At 41.1% G+C, this 26,877-nt stretch overlaps 2 long non-coding RNA genes across 2 annotated transcripts in view; one reads left to right on the top strand and one right to left on the bottom strand.

Moving 5' to 3' along the window:
- Positions 1-26,877, top strand: part of LOC133377169 (uncharacterized) — an 82,970-nt gene that overhangs the window by 41,029 nt on the left and 15,064 nt on the right. The gene's annotated exons all lie outside the window — the stretch shown is intronic.
- On the bottom strand, positions 10,558-17,522 carry LOC133377170 (uncharacterized). The gene is made up of 3 exons (XR_009760635.1): positions 17,442-17,522; positions 16,664-16,885; positions 10,558-10,770 (listed from the first exon to the last, which is right to left on the bottom strand). It is a non-coding gene; the product is annotated as an uncharacterized LOC133377170 (long non-coding RNA).

Below are 26,877 nucleotides of genomic sequence, written 5' to 3'. Positions count from 1 at the left end.
GTCGTAGTTGGGCTACCAGCCGAAGCTGGTAGAATGCATTCCGTGCCACCGAGGCTACCTGAGCCTCAAGTGACAGGAGCGGATCTAATAAGACCCCCAAACTACGGACCTGCTCCTTTAGGGGGAGTGTAACCCCATCCAGAGCAGGTCTGACATCAACCACCTGGGCAGAGTACCCTCCCACCAACAGCATCTCAGTCTTGTCAGGATTGAGTTTCAGTTTATTAGCTCTCATCCAGTCCATTATCGCGGCCAGGCAGCGGTTCAGTACATTGACAGCCTCACCTGAGGAAGATGAAAAGGAGAAGTAGAGTTGCGTATCATCAGCATATTGCTGAAAACGCACTCCAAAACTCCTGATGACCTCACCCAGCGGCTTCATATAGATATTAAAGAGCATGCGGGACAGAACTGAACCCTGCAGGACCCCATATTGGAGTACCCAGGGACTCGAGTAATGCTCCCCAAGCATCACCTTCTGGAGGCGATTCCCAAGATAGGAGTGCAGCCACTGCCAAGCAGTGCCTCCAATTCCCAAGTCCGCGAGTCGCCCCAGAAGGATACCATGGTCGATGGTATCAAAAGCTGCCGAGAGATCAAGGAGAACCAACAGAGTTACACTCCCTCTGTCTTTCTCCCGACAGAGGTCATCATACAGGGCGACCAAGGCCGTTTCTGTACCAAACCCTGGCCGAAAGCCCGATTGAAATGGGTCCAGATAATCAGTTTCATCCAAGAGAGCCTGGAGTTGGTGAGCGACCACGCGCTCTAGAACCTTGCCCAGAAATGGAACATTTGCTACCGGTCTATAGTTGTTAAAATTATCAGGGTCCAAGGAGGGCTTTTTTAGGAGCGGTCTCACCACTGCCTGTTTCAGGCAGAGTGGGACCACTCCCTCTCGTAAAGAGGCATTAATCACCTCCTTGGCCCAACCGGCTGTTCCATTCCTGCTAGCTTTTATTAGCCATGAGGGGCAAGGGTCCAGAGCAGAAGTGGTCGCCCGCATCTGTCCGAGCACCTTGTCCACATCCTCGAGCTGTACCAACTGAAACTCATCCAATAAAACCGGACAAGACTGTGTTCTGGACACCTCATTAGATTCAACTGCTACAATATTGGAGTCAAGGTCCCGGCGGATGTTAGTGATCTTATCTTGGAAGTGCCTCGCAAACTCATTACAGCGGGCTATCAATGGTTGTATTGCATCCGGAGGACCAGGGTGTAGAAGTCCCCGGACAACTGGTGATCACTGGTGCTTGCACAGAGCCCTGCACAGCCCTGATGATCAGCTGATAATGTCTGACTCGGTATAATTTCATTCATGTGTTCATGTGAACTGTATGTTAACAAAGGTTTATCAATCTGCAAATGAACATTTCTGTTTACACATCCTTGCCATTTATCCTTGTAAATAATTTAGCTCCCTTGGAAATCTTTGCATAAGTCTTGTCATCCCACCCACAGAGAAGCTCAGTAGCTAGATGGGCATATGCCATGGCGGCTGCTTGGGGAAGCTGGAGTTGCTTCAGTAGAAACAAGTGTCCTGTGGGAGGGAGGAAGACAATGAGGTACTTACTGGCCTATTGTGATGAAAATTGCTTGACTATTAATTTTTCAAAAACTAAAATTTTGTTTTTTTCTTCTCGGCCTTCTATTTCAGATTGGTGAATTAATGGTCAAAGGATTTCCCAAGTCAGGGAGTATAAGTATTTGGGGATAATGCTCCACTCTTCACTCTCCTGGACCCCTCACCTACGCTCCTCTGTACCCACGGCCAAGTTCTTGGCTAAAGCGCTACTCCGCTACTTCTTTTCTAAAGGCGGGCAATTCATACCTGCTGCCACCAGAGTCTTCGCCGCTAAAATTGCCCCCAGCTCCTCTATGGAAGCCCAATTTGGATCGCGAATTTCTGCCCCAAAATTGAGGCTGTTCTTTCCAATTTCCTCCGCTCCATTTTTGGAGTGCCCCGTTGTGTCCCTAATGCAGTCTTAAGACTCGAGGCCGGGCTCTCCTCTTTGGAATGCCTTTCTTGGTCCCGAACATTATGTTTTTGGTCCAAGATAGCATTCGCCGATCCTGCCCCGGGATATCTCAATGCCATGCAGATTGACCGCTTCAGCAGTTCCTGGGCCAAAGTGGTTCAGCACAAACTTTCTTCTCTTGGCCTCTCTACGGAGTTTTTAGCCACACTCGATTTTGGCACTGCCAAAATGACCATCAACAGGCGCCTAAAGGACATAGATCTTCAGTGTGACGTAGCCAATGCCGCTAAAACCTGTTCCCCCCTCCACTCTGGACTGAGGTTCTTTTCCCCTCTTCCTGCCCCGTATCTTGAATTTTTAGGTCTGCCGCGCTATAGATTAGTTTTTACCAGGGCTAGATTTAACTGTTTAGCATCAGCCCTTCTTGAAGGTCGTTTTCGGGGCATCCCACATGCTAATTGTCTTTGCCCCTGCCGACTTAATGAAATTGAATCTCTGTTTCATGTTCTTTTTATTTGTCCTCTTTACTCCACTGAACGCATCAAGTTCCTAAATCCCTTGATCGTGAATTCGCTTGGAGGTACAACCTTGGACAAACTGAAGTTCCTTTTATCCAGCACAGATAAATCAATATCGCTTGGGGTTGCCAAATTTCTCCATGCGGCCCAACTTTTATGCAGTAAATACATTTCTAGTATTTCGTGTTGATTTTCTTGTGCTAGATATACCTACTTGTTTATCCTTTTTTATCTTGCCTGTTTTAATTTTCTTATTTGTATAATGGGTCTATGACCGTACAATAAACTGTATGTATGGTACTTACTGAAGTGAAGCCTTTCCGGAATCAGCATAGCCTAATCTCTTGTACACCAGCTGTTATCAGTTAATCCTTACCTTATGTTCTCACTATATGTTTTCTCCATCTGACATGGATTGTAAGTGTTCTCATCAGCATAAACAATGTCACTTCGGCATATTGTAGAACAGGCTTCCTTCACATGGTTCCCCTCCATTGGCCATGCTGGCTGGGAATGATGGGAGTTGTAGTCCCAAACGTTTGGAGAGTACCAAATTGGGGAAGGCTGTTGCAAAGAGTACCATTGCATGTTGTTGGGTCTATGTTAATAGTATATTGCTGCAGGTATAATAATGGTGGTAGATCCCTGTAGATCATAGGTATAGAGCCTGCAGCACGCCTGCTAAAAGTGTCACAAGTAGCAGGTGCTGGTGGCACACCTGAACAGCAGCTAGAATGCCTATAGGCTTGGCTACAGCATTGAATTAACACTGTATACCTGTCTGCTGTGCAGCTGCCCACTCCCTCACTCACTGAACTTAAAAACAAACACCAAGATAGAGAAGAGAAGTATGTGTCTACTGAAGTGATATTATCTCAACTGTAGACTTGACTTGTTGCCCACTTTTCAGCATGCTTTGGCTTCTATAAGCCTAGCTATGTAGATGATATATAGATGTTCTAGATCAGGGGTAGCCAACATGGTGTTTTCCAGATGATGTCTCTTCAGCTCCAGTCAGCATGGCCAGTGCTCAGGGGTGATGGGAGTTCTAGTTCAACAACATCTGGAGGCCACCACATTGACTACCCCTGTCCTAGAACATTGGCAATCCTGGCTTCCTACAGAGTGTACTCTGTGTTTAAATTATTTTCTTGCTGTCACATTCACACTGTGGTTTTAAGGTGAGCACTTAAACTAAGTTTGAAATGTAATATGTGAAGAAGCCCTCAGCTGTCAACTTCTAGAAAGATTTCTGAGTATGCAGCAAAACCTCCATCTGAATAGGTATCCTTTCATCAGTGGAGCCAGAATTAGATCCTTGGAGAGGTAAAACTATCATATCGGTGATTATTCCATTTCCCAGAATAGGGAAGGTTCTCATTAGCTCAGACTTGGAGACATCCCAGAATTAACACTGTAGCGTTACTAAGTATTACTGTTATTATTGAACTTGTCAGATCTGGCTGCTAGTCACATCTGCCTTAATTCCTTTGAACATCAGACATCAGATCATTTCCCCTAATGCAGTATTACTAAATCTCTGCATTTCATAAAAGATAAAAATTAAAGAATTCTTTGCCCAGCAGTGCAGTGACTCATCTGAGAGTCAGAGGATTTACAGTTTAAACTGACTAATGTAAGTGCCTGTTTTCTCAGATGTTTCTAGTATACTTTAGCTTAAGCTTTAGCTTCCTGGATAATTTGTTTTTATTCAAATTATAGAAATGTCAGAAAATACTTTGTAGCTTCCAAAATGTAATTGAGGGTAGTACAGTCACTGGGCACCAACCAACCATATGTAATATGATTACACTTTGAGGCTACTTCTGCGTACTTATTTTTTCCATGTTATTTATGGCTGTGTAGTATTATTATTATTTAATTACTAAGCCTAGTGCTTTAGAAATGTGCTGGACTTGACAATCTAGGAGTCTGAAGTATTAGATAAGTTGTGTGTGTGCATGTGTGGGTGTGTGAAGGTGGAACAGCAAATCGTGTTAACTCGTGATTACTACATAAATATAATGGGGGGGGGTTGTGAAGGATAATTGGGCAAGGAAAATGCTTACTTATTCTCCTACCCATTAATTCCTCCCCATTATCTCCTCCTAGAGCTACCCTACCCCAGGCTCTGAGTAAGGAGAGGGCCCTGAGAAAGGTGAAGGCCTGAGGTAAGAATTGGCAGCCAGGAAAGATTTCCACTCCCATCTGCCAATTCTACTGTGTACAAAAAATGAGTAGTTGGGAAACATCCTCGTAATGTGAAGTTCTGTCCTGAGCAACTGTCTGTCAAACTGTCATTCTCAGTGTTTTTCAGCCTTTCCAAGCCTAGAACCCACTTTTAATCCTATCATTTAACAACAGTGCAGATACACAGTTTCCCCCCTCAACTGGTATGCCACAGATGTTAGGCACATACGTTATGTGCACCCAAGTTTGCCCTAGTAGTACCATCTGAAAAGGGGGGGGGGTCAGACACCCTCTCACATGCATTGAAAAAACACGTGAGGGGAGCTGTTGACCTGTGCAGGCTAGCCACACCCCTGCCACACCCAGTAGCACACTCCTTGTGGTCTGCAGGTTTGGAGCATTCAGAAGGAGCTCTGCTGATATATCGGGATTTTCCCCTTGTATGGAGGAACTCTGTGAGTGCATGTTGGTATGCATGGAGAGCCCCTTCTGACATAGGCCAAATGCTCAGACCCAAGAGAGGATGCTGCCTGGAGCTGCAATGCTGCAGGCAGGTCAAGCCCCTACAGCAACCCAGCCCCTGTCATGTTTTCTTTCAGTACATGGAGGGAGGACCATGTGAAGGCCCATCATATCAAAACTGGCTCTTTTGCTGTGAAACTGGGCACATCAAACATCAGATCTACTGCCTGTATTTTTTATATTTTACAGTTGCTGTGATCTTTGTTTCTGGGCCACCCTGAACTTTGAAATAATTTCTGTATCTATATACTGTGACATACCAATAGTATTGATGAACAAAACTTCCTTCAGTTTGAACCAACATAGGGTACAGATAGGCAGTAAAGCTTCAATTCTATACCCAGTTTCCTGGAAGTCCATCTCAATGAATTTAGTGGGACACTTCTGAGTAGACGTGCATAGGATTTTATTTATAATATTTATATACTGCTATTCATAAAAACAAAGCCGTTTATAACAATCATATAAATACAGTAAAACAATGTACAAATTTCAGATCAGAAATCCTTGACTAACTATTGTGCTGTATAATTGTGGTAAAAGTGTTTAGAATGCACATTAGGACTTTGCACATCTATTCTCTGCCCTGAAAACAAAGGGGCTGGAGTGTGGCAAATGTGTGTTGCAACCACTTTACAATGTCTGTCTTCACCTGCAGAGGCATTTTAATGTTATCCTCACCCCCACCCCAAATATGGATTGCTGAGCAAGGGAGACTTTTTTGGTGGTAGCCACAGGTAGTAAGTAATATTTACGTTGGCTCACAATGCAGAAACAGAGATATAATGCAGGACTATGTGATCAGATTCAGAACTTTATTTGAGTAGAAGCCGAGTTTTCACAGAGTGGATGAGATGATAAATGTGTCTAGATTGTAGTATCACTACAGATAGCAGGTGGGACCTCAATGCCCCTCATACAAAAATTACTTCCACATAGAAAAGCATAGATGTCAGGGAGACACCTCTCTTGCCTAGTTTTATCCCTGACAGAGTTGGCCTTTCACATAGATACCCTCTACTCACAATCAATTTTATTATTTCATAGTTGTTCCTAATTGAAAATCTTCCCTAATCTTTAAACAGAGTTTGTTTGACCTTGGAAAGAAAAGTTGGAGGCACTGTGAGCTTCGCTGCTAAACAGATGCCTTGCTCTTTGTATAACACCAGCTTTTCAGCCATCTGAAGTTCTCTGTTGAAGACAGGATGGAGTCCAGTTTTCTTGGCCCTTTCTTGTTTATATCAAATGCAAACACTGATAATGTAAGGAATGCAAATATACTTCCGAACCTGATCAAAAATGTGTTGCTGATTTTCTTTCCAGAGACCAACATTCATCCTAAAGATGTCAAATGTGTGCTTTTAAAATTTCACCTATTGCATCACATCATGAATTTCACACATTGCATAATATTTAGAATATAGGAGCTTGGACTGATGTCATAGAAAATTATTGGTCTAAAGGTTTACTTTAAGTTTAACAATTCAGGATGGGGTTTTACTGTTCACTGAATTCAGGGTAATAACATTTGCAGAGCTGCCAATTAAAGAGAAAGCTTACTCTTAAATCACCTTTCAGTATAGGTGGCCTATAATGGTTAATGTGAAAATATAAATTTATAGAGAATTAGAGCAAGCTACTGTTCTATTATTTTCCTCTTCCCCTGCACACACCAAATAGAATAAACAAGAATAAACTTCAACCTTCATTCTGAGATATTTTGCCTGTGCTTTTGGAGATTTAACTACTACATTTTTCTTTAAGCTGGCTTCTTTCATTTATATATGCAATGTTAGCAGTGGTGCTCAATTACGCAGTAGGGTGTACTTAATGGCACAGGCTACTTTAAAGAATTTACAGCTGGACTTGCTGCTGTGTGCAAAGCATTGAGGAAGAGTTTAGGCTAATACAAGCTTTAGAGAGAGCCGTTTGTGGGCAAAATGCTTAGATACCAAGAAAATAAAGCTGCACTCTAAAAAATATTTGTTACAGCTTATCGGGATGTGATCAAATAAAACAATTATATAGTTAGTACAAGCTTTTTTGGAATTGCTATGATTGTCTAGCCAACATATTAACTGATTACAGGTTTTCTTTTAAGGTAGCATATTTCTTTACTGCTAGCTAATCTTTGAACATAGAGACATATACACTTACCCTATGCAGCTAGTCCAGTTAAGAATTTTATAGAATTCTACAGGGAAGCAGGCATGTGATGATACTTTTAAAATTGCATTTCTATCTCATAGGACAAAATCCTCTTCAGATGGCATAAAATCCCTGTTCCTTGGATAAAACCAAATGTAGCCTTTAAAAAGCAGGATTCTAAAACTGGAGGAAAGGAAATTTATGCCACCCGAAGTTGGGAGTTTATTCTCAGAGGACACTTGCCCTCCAACCACTAACCTAGTACCATTCTCCACAAGTTTATGAGAAAATAAATTGCATTTGAAAATTATTAAAGAGAAGGGAATATGTCAAAAGAAATTCTCCTGGGTGAGAATTTTGTTTCTTGCAAATGGGTGAGGGCTTTTGTTGTGCCCATCTTATTTAGGGTTTATCCACATGGGATCATTACTTCATACTAAATATGCTGTTTTAACCTTCATTTTCTATTTGCACTGTCCACAGTAAGGGCTCAATGCCAGCTGCAAACATGGTGTTTTCTATTCACACTGAGGGGAAGGATCAATCATACAGTTTCCAAATGACCACGCCTTCTAATTTAACATTTCCACTCCCTCTGGTTGCTTGGCAACTGAGCATGCCCAGTTTGTTCTGCCAGCTTCAGTAGGTTTCATTTTAAAAAACAACAACCCAGAAGTACAATTATTTGTATTTTACTGGTACAATATAGCTGCAATACAACTCTTTGAGCAGTGTTTTGTGCACAAGTTAGGGGGGAAAAGAAAAATAAGGCACAGTTTGCAGCAACATAAAAAAGGCCAGCAGAATGGAAGAGAGCAGTTGGAAGTTGCTTGTCAGACTGCAGGAAAAGAAATTAACAAGAGGAGGAGATAGTGGGTGTGGAGAGGGGAATGATTGACACACCCATCTAAAAGCATCGGATCAAAGCATCTGCAAGCACTAGAGATAGAGTGAAGACTTTTTTCCTTCCATTTTCATATTATCAATGGATTGGATTAGTATGGATTTACGGGGGGGACTGCATTATAGCTTCTGTTTGCCAGTAATGTCATGCGAACAATGCAAATTAAAAGGAGATGTGAGTAGCTCCAAACACACCGTAAGCCACCATGTAGATGAGCCCTTACAAGGTGGACAAGGGTTGTTTGATAGTGATTGCACTCATCTTGTATGTTTGGCAACCAAGCCTACTTGGCTTCTGATACTTCAGATAATACTCAGGGAAGATGTCATGAGCTAACATCACTCATGGGGCTTTTTCAGATCAGGAAGCTGGGAAGGCTGCAGAGCGCTGAAGAAATGTTTAATGGAAAGAAAAACATACCCATGACCTTCTCACAATGTTAAGCCCAACCTTGCACTCACCAAAATTCTAAAGAAATTCTGAAGAGCCCTGAGAATGTGGCAAAAAGAATGGAAGTCTCTTTTGCAGAGAAAGAAAACTTTGGGGAAATTGGAGGACAGATTTCAGCAGAACACTAGTTAAGGGAACCTAATCCAATTACATCTACTCCTTTTTCGTATGCTCCATCTTAAGGCTGAGACAATGCAAGCTTAATAGGTAGTCTCCAGACTAAGGCTGCAATCCAGTATGTGTCTACTCAGAAGTAAGCTCCATTGGATTCAATGGGACTTACTCCCAAGTAAGTGTATATTGGATTGCAGCCTTAGTCAGTCATACTATAGTCCCATTGAAATAAACAGACTTGTTAGTCATAACTAACAAATGCCCTTGATTTCAATGGTTCTAAGGTGTGACTGATTTATCCATCTGGATCTAACCCTATGGCTTTATGGATCTAATACCACCCAGCTACCCACACACCCTGTTTTGTGTTTAGTCTAATAAAGAGTTCTGAAAACTCAGCAACTTTCTCACTATTATGTAACTTTTTGGTAAAGATATTGCCCTACTGTGGAGTTTGGTTCAAGATGTGCAACAGCCCCACGAGAAAAGTTGTTGATACCCCTTCAGGGAACTATGTTTTTATGAAGCCCCAGAGCTGGTTCTAGTTATTGTAAATTGCCTTGAATCTGTCAAGGCACAGTCATTTTGGTGACAGAAAACTGATATAATTGAATAATTGAAAACTAATATAACTGAGTTCCTCCACTGAGCAAGGGGTTGGACTGGATGGCCTTATAGGCCCCTTCCAACTCTACTCTACTCTACTATGATTCTGTGAAAAGTGCTGATGTTAGGAACATAAGAAACTGTCTTATACTGAGTAAGATCATTTATCCGTCTAGCTCAGTACTGTCTACACTGACTGGCAGTGGCTCTCCAGGGTTTCAGGCAGGAGTCTTTCCCAGCCCTACATGGAGATGCCAGGAATTGACCCTGGGACCTTCTGTGTTCAAGGCAGATGCTCTACCACTGAGCTTTAGCTCTTCCCCATATCAACAAGGTATTGTCCACAATGAAACCCATTTTAAAATCTGGATGCAGTATCAATTAAGAGGAAATTGTGGGGGAAATGGTAGGCTCTTAGTGTTTAAAAATCTCCTATCTAGTAGTTTGTAATAAAGTATAGTTGAGTGATAGGTTTATGCTTTTAATATTTGGACTTCTTCATGATAGATATGTGAAGAAATATAATAAAAAGAGGTGTCCATGAAAATTTAGATACAAAATGAGGCTATATCCATCAAATGAAGAACATTTGTTAGTAAGACCCAAGCTTTAGCTTTGGCTTTTCTGCTTGAGTTGCTTCATTTTGAAAATTAATCTGGGGAAAGAAGGGTGATTTGGAAAACAAATATGTCCTTGCTTTTCATGTTTTTATGGCTGGATTATCACTTCCACTTGTACTCTGCTTCCTTAAGGACTCATGTGATAATGTTTTTTCCCCTTTACACATAACCTTGGGTGTTAAAACAAATTAAACTAGAACTGTCACTAGAAGCTAAAATGATAAAACTGAGGTTATCATACTTTGGACACATAATGAGAAGATATGATTCATTAGAAAAGATAGTAACGCTTGGAAAACCAGGAGGGAGTAGAAAAAGAGGAAGGCCAAACAAGAGATGGATTGATTCCATAAAGAAAGCCACAGACCTAAATTTGCAAGATCTGAACAGGGTGGTTCATGACAGATGCTCTTGGAGGTCACTGATTCATAGGGTCACCATAAGTTGTAGTCGACTTGGAGGCACATAACAACAACAACAACACATAACCCTGAAGCCAGGAATATTGCAGACCAGAACATTTTTATCAGTAAAATATCAGTAAACATCAGTATTTGTTGTTGTTTTAATCAGCAAATCTTACTGGTCTCTGATGTCCTCACTGAACAGAAATTAGGAAAACTGGGTGCGGTCCCTTTCTGCCTGCAGAAGGCATACAAGGTAGCAGGTGATGAGAGTGAACCATTGCATGCTGACCTGTCATGGAGGGACATCCCCTATAATAGCAAAACTGCAGGTCAGGAGGCAATAAGATTTCAAGAAGTCATCTGGTGATCAATAATATCAGGGCAGTGAAGGTGAGTTGCCCTGAAGCTTAATATACACCTTCCCATCCTTACCTCTGATCTCCTTGACCACTGTCAAATTAGAGACACAGAAACCAAAGATTGGGGGGGTAATCTTTTCTGTTCAGTATTAGGCTCTTTTTAAAAATAGGCCAATGGTATTCCTCACCCTACCCCACAAATTCATTTATTGGTTTCTTGCTGCATGCTACTGCAGCACATTTTTATGATACAGAAGGTTCGCCTCTGTTTGGCTAATTTTGCTTTGCAAATGTCAGGTGGAGAGAGTTCCCGTTTCAGATCTGAGGTGTTTACTTTCCTGCAGAAATTAACGTGAGAGAGACTTGAGGCAACATTATTTAAAACTTTGTTTAGGATTTGTTTTAGGGAGGCATTTAAAGATACATTTTTGGCTTGCAAACAACTAGTCACAGTTGATGCATTGCATGACAATAGTCATTAATTATCAAAGAGCTGCTAAGGAGTGGGCTGCATACTGCAGAAAGATTCACATGTGTGATGTAACTAATGCATTTTCCACAGATACTCCTCTGTTTGCATGCGTCTGAGCAGATCCGTACTTAAAATTGTTTTGGGAAACACTGTCACATAATGAAAGGACTGTGACAGAATGTTTAAACCATGCTTTGTACAAATGTGTGTAGATTCTTTGTTGCCACTGTAGCCAAACTAGTCAGGATCTGCAGCACTCCTTCCAACAAGGGAACATGTTTATTTATTATTTATATCCCGCCCTTCCTCCTGGCAGGAGCCCAGGGCAGCAAAATAGGTGCATATTTTATGTTAAACCAGGGGTCATTAACCTTTTTGGCCCAATGGGCACATTTTGCATTTTGAGAAAGTGTTGTGGACACCAGTTCCAAGATAGCTGCTGTGAGGGCATGGCATAACACAAAATGGCTGTCGTGGGTGCATAGCATAACACAAAATTAGAGAGTCATTGTCAGCTATGTCCTACTGCTCCTAATTGTGGAGATCATACAATATTGATCTTCTGTACACACATCCCAATGCTGTTGCTGTCTAGTAACAACAGGGAGCAGTCTGTAGTACCAGAAGAATTATATTAGGTGACTATACTGTGCTCTCTCTCTCCCACACATATGCAGCACATGAACATATTCACCGCAAACATACAGACCACAGACACACATGCAGCTCTCACTCTGTCTCCCACACACATTTCACATAAACACAGACACACATACATCTCTTCCCCACTCCCTCTGGCAAAGTCCATCTCTCCCTCTCATACACACTTTTGCTGGTCCACGACTGTAATAAACTGTATTGTATTGTATTATTGTATCTCATACACATCACACACATACCACAATATCTTTCCCTCTCTCTGCCTAAGCACATCACTCCTTCTCTCAGACTACACATACACACAGGCCACACTTCCATGCATACCTCCTCCTCTCTTCCTCATGCACCCACTGCACATGATTGCATGTGTGCATTTTGAATATTAATGTATTTTAAATACTAAATCCTAAAATGTACATTACTTTCAAAAATGCTGCAAAAATTGTAAAATCTACTCAAGTATGGTCACTGCATCAGGCCCGACAAACAGATGTGTATGTCTGGTATGCACTATTAAACTATTAAAAGACTAACAGCTGTTTGGCTTGGCTAAAGTGAAATCTGTTGGCTATAGGTATGTTCTTAAACCGCAAGGTTTTTTGCCTATTAGTGAATTTCTCTGCTTTTTAATCTGGGAGGTAAGAAATGGAATCCCGTGCAAGTTTGCTGAGAATGGATTGATCATTTGCATGCTTATTGAGTTCAGTGGGATTTACTCCCCTGCAGTCATGTTTATCATGGGTGAAACTCACCATGGGGGAGGGGAAGGGGGTGGGATGGGGAAGGAGGGCAGGTTTGATCATTTGCATGCTTTTTGAGCTCAGTGAGATTTACTCCTGTGCAATCATGCTAAGGATAGGTGAAACTGACTTGGGGGAGGGGCAGGTGTGCAAGGAGGAGGGCAGGAAGGGGATGGGAGGAGATTGGGTGGGTCTGCACAGAGAAAGCCCTTTCCTTTTCAAAAGGAAAACATTGTGAACAGTATCATTCTTTTTCTCGGTTTCCCCCACCTTTTTATTCTACAGCAGGCACATGTAGCCTCCCACACAAATTTAAACCAAAGCAGTCCCTGGCCACATCCACACCAGACCTTTATTTCCCTTTGGTTAGTCATGGCTTCTTCCAAAGAATTCTGGGAAGTGTAGTTAGTGAAAGGTGCTGAGAGTTGCTAGGAGACGACCTGTTCCCCTCACAGAGCTTTAATCATAGCGGCTGACTGTTAAACCAGTCTGGCCACTGGAGCTCTGTCAGGGGAATAGGAGCCTCCTCTCAGCACCCTTCACAAACTACACTTCCCAGGATTCTTTGGGGGAAGCCATAAATATCTAAAGTGAAATCAAGTCTGGTGTGGGTGTGGCCCCCTGATTAGCCAAGCCAAGCAGCTGTAAGTCTGGCTTTTAGAACACTGACAGTTGCTTCTTGCTGAACATGCCTGGGCTTATCATTGACTCTAATGCTAAATTTATTAAATTAATTAAAAATCAGCCAGGCATTTTTTACACTTTTAAACTGCAGAAGATGAAGGTGAGAGTATTGTGGCAAGGTCAGTAATAGGATTACAGGTGCTTTGTGAACATGGCTGATTTTTAATCAATTTCAACAAATTATGAGAAATCTGACAGAAAAAGGTCCAGAAGTGGTCTGGTTTCTCTCTCTCTGTTTTTACACTTTGAACTCTCGATTCTCTCTGACTCTTTTTTTGTATCATCATGAGAATTTAGAGGGTTGTTAAGCAAGCGTTTCTAAGTTCAGGATTATATGTTTTGTAAGGTTTTGTTTTGAAATGAGCTTATGGGAAGCATCAGAATGGCATGGGGGTGTATTTTCAATTCAACATTGAGGAAGCATCCATGCTGGCCACAGTATACAGCCACTCTAGTGGCTGTATGATTATCTGAGTGGTTCTTGCTTTCTATGCCACTTTGGAAAAACATATTTAAAATGTGGTTATGATGTGTTTATCATTTCACTTTAGACAGTGATGGCTTCCCCCAAAGAATCCTGAGAAGTGTGGTTTGTGAAGCGTGCTGAGAGGAGACCCCTATACTCCCCTTGCAGAGCTACAATCCCCAGAATTCTCTGGGAAGAGAGGTTGACTGTAAAGCCACTCTGGCCACTGGAACTCTCTCAGTGGAACAGGAATCTCCTAACTCTCAGCAGCCCTCACAAACTACCCTTCCTAGGATTCTTTGAGGGAAGCCATGACTGTTTAAAGTAGAATAACTGTCTGGTTTGAGGAATAGGAGGAGTTCCTTTCTAACTCTAGATTTAACCATCAATTCAATCTTGTGTGTGCAAACAAGAATCATTTTAAAGCTGCGATTAATCCTATTTATAGCACAAGATACGACTAGTATCTGTGTAATTATCCAGTATCCTTTCCACATTCTTTGCCATTTCAACCCTGCCATTTCTAGCTGCGTGTAGGAATATGGAATATTATACTGATGTTCTTTGGAGGGAAGAATCTTCAAATATGTATATGTCTCACTTGCATTGCTGTCCATTATGTTTTACTGTGCCCACTTAGTTCAACTTTATCCATTCCCAAATCCTTGTGATCCCTTTTAAGATACTTATATACATAAGAAGATCCCCCCGTAGCCTCTTCATCTTCATACTATGTAGTTTTAAGATCATTATTCTGGTTCCCATTAACACAGCAAAGTCCTGCTATACTGTGGTTCAGCCCTGAAGCTCTTCCCATTTCCTCTTCTTAAGCATGTGATAGGAAGGTAAGAGTCTCAAAGTAGACTCAAAATGCCAGTTAAGTCCTTGAACTTGGCTTTTTACCATGACATAATAATTCCTTCCATCTTGTTCTTAAAATGTAGCTTTGACTGCACTGCTGGAAACCAGTCGGTTTCTCTTGGCAAGGCAGTCATGTGCTCTGAACCTTTTACCTTTGGCAAGAACTCTGGCAAATAAATTCTATCTGCATTGCAGTCAACTTGCAGGAATTTGAGACCTGTAAAAACTGATTAAGCCCACTTATAGTGTAAAATCCAGCAGCAATTGCAGCTAATTAGGTTAAGTAAGTAAAAGAGCTGTTTGATTTTAATGTGTAAGGTTCTGATTGATTGGCTGATTTTGAAGAGACTAGCAGGGCTTCAGTGAAATCTGAAAGGGTAATGTAAGGTTGTACTTGGAGCATTTTGATATCATAGCCATAATTTAATGGAGCTACTTCTACATGCCAACCTCTGTGTACACATAGATATCCCTTTGTTAGGGTTAGGTTGTGAACAGGGTTGAGGTGAGCCAGAGCTGGGAACCAGGATATTCTGATATTTAACTCAAGGGGAGGGGTAAATTAACTGTTATTCTTCAAAGCTTGGTGAAAGCCAATGTTTTGTTGATGCCCCTGCCTGTCCATAGAATTATGTTTTAAAACTATTGTCAGATCATCAACAGTGATCTAGCTTCAGTTGGCAAGAGCTTCAAAGTTACTTCATAACACTGAAATGAAACCTTTGACATCAATAATTCTAGTATGCATCCAATGTTTTCTGTTTAGTTGTACTTCTGCCTTGGAGCCAGAGTCAGGTCTTAATTTTAAGAGCATGGCTTGCAGAAGTGCAAGGATTGTGTGCTTCTGGTACCCTACAATCAGAATAGTTTAAAGTTGGGCTCCAACACAGTTGAGCTCTGCACAGTAATGAGATTCATGATTTCCAGATCTTTGAGATCTATGAGGTCCATTTCAACACATTACTTCAATTGTGTAGAAATAAAAAGCATGGGGTGCTACCAAAGAACTAGCTATAAGCAATGATGAATGATCACAAAAGTACATGTCAGCCACTGATGGGATTAAGCCCCTGCCATTATTCAAAGAGGGTATTTAGATGTCATATACCAGTGCAGGCATAGCGTGGCAATTTCACCACACTTCCTGTTCCTCTGCAACAGTGTTGCATCTGAAATATAGACTTGCATATCCCAGGAAAATCTGCAAGCAATCTCCCAGGCACAGGAGAGGCAAAGGCTGTATTTACATGGGACACTATTGGAGGACCAGTAAGCATGGGGAATTTGTTCATCCACTTCCTCCATTTGTTCATCCATAGCAGGGGTGATGAACCTGTATGGCCTTCCAGATATTGTTGTACTACAGCTTCCATCAACCACTCCAACTTCCATCAACCAATGGTCAGGGATGCTAGGGGCAGTAGTCCAGTAACATCTGGAGATCCACAGGTTCAAGAGGCAGCTAGACAGCATTGAGCAGGGTGTTGAACTCAATGGCCTTATAGGTCCCTTCCAACTCTACTGTTCTATGATTCCCCACCCCTGCTATGCAGCAAATTATTGTTTGAAGCTGCTCTTAGCAGTGTGTACTTTAAGAGGGAGGGAGAGAGGTAACTTAGGTCCTATCTGCCTAGAAACAACACACACTGATGTAGAAACTCTTTCTCTAATCCTTGAGGAGGGCAGGCTGCCTGTACTCATTCAGTGGTGAGTAAAATGAACTCTTAACCTGTTCAGAACGCTTTTATTTATTATTTCTTTCTTTATGCATGCCAGGGATAGGGCTTGAAAAGGGTTGTTGGGGTTAAGCCCTAGTGTTATTTTATTTAGAGCTAGGACTTGCTATCAGATGCAACACTATCAGATGCAATGTTGATTCACATTGCTTACACTGTTTAATCACACAGACTTTTGTTTTTCTATTTGAAATAAATCATGGTTCTTATATGCATTGACTTACGGGGGGGGGGGAGTCCTTCCTCTTAATTGTTGCCAGAAGATATTCAGGCAGGCTGGGACTGGGTGGAAGAGTGTTGGATGTTCATGGATAGATTGGTGGTAGGGTGAGCTCCTCCACATTTGTTTTTTCTGAGTTTTCCTGGAAACAGCTTTGATGAAGCCCAAGTTTGTTCTGTGGATATTCTGAAGCAGCTCAGAGAAATTGAATGCTTGCCGAGATGAGCTGGAAGAGTTATCACTTATCATTAGTATTGAGCATTTGTGGGTTAAAGGTAAGAATGAGAGTGAAATATTGTGGAGCCTTGAGGAGTGATTAGTCGAATCAGGTCTCCCTCATCCCTCAAAACATGACTACCTCAAAGAACCTGGTTGTATTTATTTGCATTTTGTTAAAAGAGTTGACTGTTCCAGAACAAAAACCACTGTATATTTAGAAATCAAAATAATTAAAGGCTGGAATTGGCTGGAATTTTTTAAGCTAAACTATTTCTGCTCAGCATAGATATTAAAGGAGGTGTGTTAGGAGCCACTGTGACCCCTTTTCAGTCCTGGGCTGGGATTCAGGTGATGCATACACTGAATTCCACCTCAAATGCTGATCCTTCAGTACACCACTGACAAAACATATAAAGCCTTTGAACTTTTCTCCTTTGTCCCTGTAAAACTGAGGAAATGCTTTGTTTCATACAGTGTTGAGAGCTTGGGGTATTTTTTTTATTAAGCTTTAAAGTGAAAAGTCTTTACAAATATACATTCAATATATATAAAATTATACTCACCCACCATGAAGATAATAAAATCCTTCCATTCAACAGAAAATATCCTGGCTGAAGTGTGATAACAGTGATTAAGAAATGGCTGTGTTTGAGCCTTTGAATTTCAATTCTTAATTTATAGCACTTACAGCTGATGTAGCAACCCCATGCTTTGCACCCAGCTGTTTCTAGGAACTTAACAGATATTATTCTTTCATTACTACAATTGTTGTAGGGTATTTAAGATCCAGCCTGATAAGCATCTAATCAAAGCTCCCTTTTTTGAAATCCCTTTGTGACTCACCAGTCAGTTGTAGTTTCTTCTCTAGTTGTACATGACCCTTTTAAGAATTCTGGGCCACCAGCTCTTCTGCTGCTGTCAGTTTAGAGAATGCATTCTTCATATGCTGGAGTTTGGTTATCTAACGATAAGAACATTCTGTCAAGAGCTACTGGTCCAATCAGGCATAATATGTTCAAGGTTGGTTTCCCCAGTCTATGACATGAAGCATAGTCAGATGTACTCATATCTAAAGCGGATACAAAATTAGCATAGGTTATGTGGGGTGATGGGCATAGGAATGTCCTCAGTTATTAATATAATTGTCCATATTATAGCTGGGACTATATTCAGAAGTATTGAAAATTTATTTAAAAATCAAATTTCACCATCTGAAATGTGAAATTTACTTGAAAATTCAGAGGTTAAATGCTGCAGGTAATCTTCTGATTGTTTTCATTTTGGAAAACAGATATGAGTGCTCATATTTATCATCTGTCAAATACTGCATACCATTGTATGTTATCTATCAGGTGCTGACAGATACTAAATACCAGTGCATGTCACTGTGAAACAGTGTTGTGTATTTTATTATTTATTCATTCCATTTCTTTCCTGTCTTTTCTCCTGAAGGAGCCCAGGACAACAAAACACACCAAATAAAAAGAATTGTAAAAGCATTCTAAAAACAGTCACAGTAAAGAGGACTTAGTACCAGACTTGGTCTGGGACACCTCCGTCAGTTGTGAAACTCACTGACTTTGGGCAATCACTTTCTCTCAGCCATTCCTATCTCAGAGGGTTGTTGTGAGGATAGTTAAAATACCAGATATTCAGTGAGTCAGATTTTTATTACTTATAGCCAATGGCAGTTACAAAATACCCAGTATACACTACCTTGATCTCCTTGCAGTAAGGATATAATAAAAATGTGCTAAATAAAAGTCAGATAAACACAACTGCATATTAAAACTTTTCTATTGTATGACAAATGTCAAACATAGTCATATATGAAATACCATTGCATTTCAGCTGCCCTACACTAAATATAATTCCATGTCAACTGAAAAAAAAATCAAATACTGAAATCTAATTTCGTATGCTGAAATCAAATATTGTCAAATGTTAAACAGATATCAAAGATTGCGTGAACATTCTGCAAACTGAGAATAATTTGACTTTAGCATGTTATAGGCTTGCCACTATGACTTTTTGTCCTAGCCCCTGATTCCTGATGCCTTTTTATTTGCTCAAAGTGTAAGGGCTCCTCTCTCCAAATCCCTTTTCTCCTCTCACTTTTTTTTTTTTGGACACTGCTTTGGAGGCTTCACCCTCTTATCTCTGTTCCCCCAAACATCTCACTCTAAGCAGGATGGAATAGATCCTGTCAGTCCCTCTCCTTCTCTCCACTCTCCTGCTTCTCACAGCTTTGCTCTTTCAGATTCCTCATTAAGTCCATGTCTCCACGTCAGCATTTCTGTTTTATCCGTTTATACTGAGAAGAGAAGTGTGACCTCCAGCATGACATGATTTATTGCTGGTGGGGCTTCCTGCAAAGACTTACACAGACACAGCACTATTTAGTGCTTCCTCCTCTCAAGTACCACCAGTTCTAGGATGAACCCACTTTGGGTGAATCCCATTTTGATAGCTTTGTAAGATGGTTGTGCTGTTTTAAGCTACTGCTGTCAGCATTTCAGTGAGCAATTCTGTGATTTTGTGAAGCATTAGGATGCAATCTCATGCACACACCTGAGAGCTAGTCCTACTTATTTAAATAGGCCCTTCTTCTATGTAGGCATGCATTTCATGTTTAATCACATATTGAACTATCCTACATGTGTTTAAGAAGTAAGTCTTAGTTCAGACATGTTCAGTGTTCAGTGACATTTGCTCCCATACTCCCCTAGTGTGTAGGGTTGCAACCTTAATATTCTAAAAGCTCTTTTGAGATCCCGACATAAAAGATGTAGAGTAAGTACAAAGCCTTATTCCTGTAGTGATCATATTCACTGCTAGCTCTGAACTCTTGGTGCACATTTAATCTGTTTGTGCATTTACAAGGGAAGCTGAGTGCTGTCCTAATAATTGCTTCTAATCTTCTTTTTGTGTATTTATAGTATACAACACTTTCCCTCAAGTGGTCCCTCTTGCTAGTCTCTCTCTGCCCACACTGGAGGGACAGTTTCACAGTGGCATCTTTATGAAGCCAGTACTCTTATCACACTTGGTTCAGGAGGTGTTGCTGTCTCCGTACTAGGTTTCTATTAAGTAACTCATCAGGTTGGGCCTCAGAGAGGTTTTGATTACATTTTAATCAAACACTTCGGAGTCTTGTTTGGACCCTTGTGAATGTAAAGCATCATGAACTCTACATCATGCTGGAAGTCAAAGCAGAATGCCTCCCTGAGATAATGTGCAATGTTGCCTTAATATAGGTCTTCCTGGAGCTAGGCTTCCCTGTTCTCATTGCTCAGTTACTTGCACTGCGATGAAAGAAAGCTTTGATGCCTGGTAGAATCCTTGTTTCTGTGGTCCGATTTTTTTTCTAATCAGGCAATGCCCTTTGCTGCCACATTTGCCTTCTTGTTCATTATAGCCCCAGATTAATTTTTGTTGTCTTCAGTTATCTGCTCCTACACACAGCTCTGTAACATATGCAGCTTCAGACATCATTTGAGATGGCTGTACTCAGTTTGACTGATACCTGTTGGTGTTTTAAGAGGGTGGGGCATAATGATTAAATATTGTTTTGAAGCAGGCAACTGGGTGGATTGTCTGATGACATTTCAAACTTGACCTTTCCTAGTGCCCTATTTTTGGGGCAGGGACTGAAAATACAAAGGGGTTAAAGGAAAAACAAATAACAATTTCCATTTGTTTTTCATGGCCTCATGAGTGCTACTTTTATGATGTTTCCACATTTCATTTCTTTTTTTCTTTTTGTCCGTGACTCCTTTAAACATAAAGCCCCCATCAAGGCATATTTCCACATGAAAAGAGGCAGCTGTTAAAGCTGTTTTATATGGCTTTTATACATTTGTTTTTACTCTTTATTGGCTGTAGCACCCTCTCAGAAGCTGGGCCATATTTTTTCTCCCTAATGACTTCGGTCCTTTTCCATTTGGCAGGCTTTAATTCTCCACCCCTTTTTCCTGCTGTGTGTTTGTGTGGATCAGATATTAATAGGATTGTTTGTTTAACTACCACCACCTCCTTTTGCATAGCAGCCTTTGGGGTATCCAGTTGCCTTTGTTTATATACCTGTTTTGAGGATTTATCAGCAGCGAAGCATAAGGCTCTACTGATACACAGCTTTGTGGTGATCATATACAAACATTAGCTTAGTGGTGCCAGTATTATTTTTTTACTACAGAATGCTTTCAAGTGAGATCACACTATTGAGAACCTGATTTGAGCAAGTTGCACAGAATATCCCAGTGTTACCTTAATTAGTATATAGGAAGGGACTGTAGTTTGGGGATAGAGCACTTGCTTTTAATGTAGAAGTGTTCCAGGCAGTGCTAGAACTGAAAAACTCTGGGAAGCTGATGCCAACCTGTGTTGTAGAATCAGCTTTTCCCAGCCTTTGGGTTCCTGGATGTTGTTGGACTACACTCGGGTCCTGCTTGAGGGCTTCCCCTGGGCACCTGGTTGGCCACTGTGAGAACAGGATGCTGAACTAGATGGGCCACTGGCCTGATCCAGCAGGCTCTTCTTATGTTCTTATGTTCTTAACTCCCATCAGTCCCAGCCAGCATAGCCAGTGGTCAGGAATTAGAGCCATACGACAATGGAAACAATTACCTAGGGAGGTAGTGAGCTCTCCCACACTGGAGGCATTCAAGAGGCAGCTGGACAGCCATCTGTCGGGAATGCTTTGATTTGGATTCCTGCATTGTGCAGAAATGATGGCCTTATAGGCCGCTTCCAACTCTACTATTCTATGATTCTATGAATTATGGGAACTGTAGTCCAGCAACATCTGGGGACCCAGAGGTTGGGAAAGGCTGATTAACCTACTTGGACCAGTGATCTGACTTGGCATAAGGCAATTGTATGTGAATTATCTGTCAGCAGAAGAAAATATTTTTCAGTCTTCATGATCCATGCGCTATTTAAAAATCAACAGTGACACCTGGGCCTCCATTTTGGAAGGTGGAACACAGTTGTCGCTCATTAGGATAGGTCCCAGCCTTCGACTCTGATATTCCCAGCATAAGCCCCAGGCAGTGTCTTTCCGGAAGAACATGTATTTTTATTCTCCAGGAGGAGTGGTGCAGGTAGGTAATTTTAGACCTTGGGCCTAATGTGAGGAGGAGGGACTGCTTCACACAGCTTTGTGTAAGCACACAATGTGAAGCACACAATGTGAAGCACACAATGAACATTTCTCTTCTTCCTCCACACCCACCATCATTTCATGTTCTACAACTGCTTCTACATTGTCAGAGCAACAAAAATGAAACATAAAACACTTTACCAACATTTTACCAACCCTGATAAAAAAAGAAAAGAAATCATTGTTATTATCTATCCCCAATGCTATTTAACATCAATATGAAGTTGCTTGGTGCTGTCATCAAAGCGTTTGGAGTTCAATTTCACAAATTTGCTGATGGCATCCAGCTCCATATATCTATCCCATCTGAACCAGATGTGGCTGTGGCTGTGCTGAACCAGTGCCTGGAGATAGTGATGGGCTGGATGAGGGCCAAGAAACTGAGGCTGAACCCAAACAAGACAGAGGTGCTGTTGGTAGATAGTTCTCATATTTGGGAATAGTGTATTTGACCTTTTCTGGATAGAGTCACACTTCCCCTGAAGGAGCAGGTATGTAGTCTGGGAGTGCTCCTAGATCCATCATTGTATTTGAAGTCCCAAGTGGCTGGTTCACCTGCTACAGTCATTCCTGAATTGGGATAGCTTGACCACCCGCATAGTCTAGTAACCTCCCATCTTGATTACTGTAATGTGCTCTACTTGGGGTTACCCTTGAACACTGTCCAGAGACTGCCGCTAGTGAGGAATGATACCACTACAGTGCTGACTAGTGCTGTGGTATGGAACCTGTATTACACCTATTTTGTGGGATCTGCACTGGTTTCCTTTCTGTTACTAGGCCCAGTTTAAGCTGTTGGTGCCAACACATAGAACCTTAAACAACTTGGGACTTAAGACCTTGATGGAGCACTTTTCCCCGTATCAGCCAGCCTGGACTCTCAGATCAGCAGAGTGCGTCCCTTGATGTTTCTTGCTGTGTGGGGAAAGGAGATAGAGCCTTCTGAAAAAATGGTATCAAATTCTTGAATTTCCTCTACCTGGAGGCACAAGTGGCTTCCATCACCTACTTAAAACACATCTATTCTCCCAGGCTTTTGGAGGAGGTTAGGATTGTCTGTATTATGCTACTGCTGTTTGCTGATGTTATTTATATTGTTTCTTGTTGTGGTGGTTTATTGTGTTGGAAACTGCTTTGAGACCTCATTGTGGAAAAAAGTAGTTTATAAATGCATTCTATGAATAAAACAAATACACCTTTTCCTGGGCTATACTACTTAAATGCTCCCCATGTAACAATATGTCTCCATGCAGAAAACTAGCATGACAGGGAGAAGAGTTTAGCCTAGCCTCCTTCTATATTTCTAAGATCCAAAGCCTACTTTGGATATCTTACAGCTTGAGTCTGATAAATAAAGCAAAATTCAGGTTTAATCTGGGAAATGCTTGAAAATCATATTTTTTCCTTAGCAGCAGCACACATACTTACTTTTTAAAAATGTAACCATTATTTGAACCACAGTAGGGTTTATAGGATGATATACTGAGGATTAGCGGAGACTTTGAGGCAGCTTGAACTTGTTTTTTGTATCATCTCACGCTCATGGAGATGGAAATTACAGCACAGGGCATGACCAGAGAAGTGTGACATCTTTTTGACCCTTTCCCCCTGCCAGACATACTTAAGTAAAGGGATTCCCTCCTTACTGACCATGCAGGACCATGCAGCATGGCATGGGAGGATTAGTGTCAGCCTGAAGAAAATGAGCTCAGGCCTTGCGTCGATATTTGTCCCTTTAAAAAAAAAATCCAGCGATCCTACATTCCAGGACACTGATTTCTTTATTACATTTTAAAAATAACTTTTTAAAAAGAAATGCTTGATAGTTTTGCTGCTGTGATAAAATGCCTGGCTAGATGATCTCCTTTGTCAACCTGAGATTTTGGGGGGCGGGGGAGAAAGCATGATAAACAGCTTCTGCAGGACAAATCACCAGCTACTGCAAAAGGATGACACAGGGCGAGTTTTCTTTTCCTGCTTTTAGTTGTGCTAATAACAAATGCTAACCTCAGGAAGGGTTTATACTTATGTAGTTAAGTGCATGATGCCATGCCCACACACTGAAATGTCCTCATGCTACTTTTTCTTCCATAAACTGGTATAGCAAAAATTCCCTGATCTACCCCACTTTGTGTTTGCATACCTATCTACTTACCCCATTCCCATTAAAAATACATAAATCTTGAGCATGTACAGACGAACTGCCTTACATTCTTCTATGAGATACATATCAAACAATGAGTTAGTCATAGAATTTTTAGCTGCATTGGATTTATTTCTTTTAAAAAAGCTGAAAGGTGAAATATAAATATTTTAAATTTTAAAAATTGATGGGCTGTGGCTCCCATGCAACCTAGCAAAGAGAAGAAATAGCAGACACATACTGGAGAGAAAGGCAGGAGAAGATATTAAGAGTTTATGCTGATGTTTGAATCTCTGCCTTTCAACAGCCCCCCCCCCATGTTTAAATAAGAGTGCAAGGGAGAAAGGACTGTGAACAGAATGGTACACAATGAACCTTGTCAGTAATATAAGCAGAACTGACACTACAGTATAGAACCACACGGAAGCAATCTTTGGACTATTTTGTTGGCTTTGAGATGATACATGTTTCATATTGCATACAGTAGGGCCCCACTCATACGGCGGGTTATGTTCCGGACCCCGCTGTAAACTGAAAACTGCTGTAAAGCAGAACCCATTGAATAGAATGGTGCGCGATGCCCGAAAACTGCCGTAAAAGCGGAAGAAGCGCCGTATGAGTGGGGCTTTAGTCTACTTATGTCTAATTGAGACCGCTGTATTAGCAAATCACTGTAAAGCGAAGCGCCGTAAAGCGGGGCCCTACTATACATTGTGAGAAGAGCCGTATAGCAGTTAGAGTGCTGGATTAGGACTCAGGGAATCACGGGTTCAAATCCCCACTCAGTCACAAACCTTGAGCCAGGAATCACCATTTCTCAGCCTAACCTACCTCGCAGGGTTGTTGTGGGATAAGGCAGAGGTGGGGAAGAACTATGTATGCTTCCTTGAGCACACTGGAGGAAAGGTGGGGTATACATAATAAATAAAATAGAACTGTTGTCAAAAAAGGAATCCCCTATCTCAAGTTCTTCTTCTCCCCCTCCTTTGAAGTTAATACATGTTTTGAATGCCATCGTATCAGCAATAGCCAATGATGGGGAGTGGAGCAGGGCTCAGAAATGCACTAAGTGATGATTTCAGGATATGTTACTACACTTTATGGAAGGAGAGAAATCAGCACAAGGGTGCCAGTTTGCAGAGCCCTATTTTTTTTTAAAAAAAGAAGTAGTTCCACCCCCTTGGTGTTATGAACATTGGGAAAACCTGCTGTCCATTGTCAGAATAAAAGTGGAAGTACATGTGGAATATATACTCCAATTAAAAAGTGGGTCTGCCTGACTTTGACTTCCAGAAAGAGATCAAGGTAATGAGAATGAGTTAAGAGAATGAGTTATGATTTGGAAAATCCCAAATTCAAATATCTTTTAAGGCATAGAATTGCCTTTGACAAACCACTGTTATCTCAGCCTTTCCATCTATAATATGGATATAATAATAATAGTGGCCTGCCTTACAGTGTTGTAAAGATGACAGATGCATGTGAAATGCTTTAGGAATGCTATGTAGGTAATGGTAAGCTGACTAAAACCCATGTAATACAAGCTGAAACCTAACTGTACAATGTAAGGGGTTTCTAAAATTATTTTTGGTGAATTAGGCAAGGTTGTATAAAACAGCTGTTATCATGCTGCACAGTTTCTAGCTTTTCTAAAAGCTACAATTCTTGTACTTCCCAGATTGCAGTTGTGCCACCTGGAATCAGCAGCTGTTGCGTGATATCTGCCATGTCCTCTTTCATAATCATTCTCCAAACCGCTAGTATGGTCTGTGGAGATGTTGAGCCCGCATAGATCAGTAAGGACCTTGAGCTGCAAGCTTGGTCTACTGTATCTAGTTTTTCCAGAAGGATCACTTCTTATCTCTAAGCCGCAGGCATTAATGGTCACCCAGAGTAACTCAGAATAAATAATGGCAGCAGATCTGAGCTGAGGTTACTTTCAAAGATGAAGTCCCTTCTTGGCTTCCCAAAAGCTCACTGTTGTTGGATCAATTGCTGACATGGTCAGCAAGTATGCTCGTTGTGCAACATTTCCATTGTCAAGCTCCCTGGTGTCCAGTACCGTCAAGCTTTGCCCTCAGAATCTGCTTTTCCAGTCAACACCAGGACTCGGGGATAGGCTTGAAGTCCTGTTTTTGCACTGATCTTTGCTAATGCAAGGTTAAGGCTTTGATATTTGCTAGTGCTCTAATTGTAACACAATGTTAATTACTCTTTTGATTTGGAAATGCTTGTTCAGCACAGTGAAAGAGAAAGCTGGAGTGACATTGTGATGCTGTGTTACTTGGAATTGCCTCCAACCTTTCCCCCTTTATACAGAATATGCTATTTTAGTTTTCTTAGCCATAACTGCATTAATCACATTTTTATTCTCTTTAAAACAAACATATAATTCTCCACATTTGCCATTTCACTCCAAGTATATAAAACCATGAGTATGAACAACTCTTTCTTACTGTGCAGTAGTAGTAGCTGGAAGTAGGCAGTTTGTCACTCGGAAACATTTTTATCGCTTGTGAGAGATAACTTTTAAGTATCAACTAAAGGTGTATTCTGACGAATATGTTTATGTACCAATAAGCTTGTGAAGAGAATTAACACATGGAGATTAAAATGGTCAAGTGATCATGCAATAATTGATTACATTGTGAAAAATATATACATGCATAGATAGATAGAAGCCAAAACACCCTCA

This window comes from Rhineura floridana, chromosome 2 (assembly GCF_030035675.1).
Source record: "Rhineura floridana isolate rRhiFlo1 chromosome 2, rRhiFlo1.hap2, whole genome shotgun sequence".
NCBI lineage: Eukaryota > Metazoa > Chordata > Lepidosauria > Squamata > Rhineuridae > Rhineura > Rhineura floridana.
Note: the sequence above shows the minus strand (reverse complement) of the source record. Positions and strands in the feature narration are given on the sequence as shown.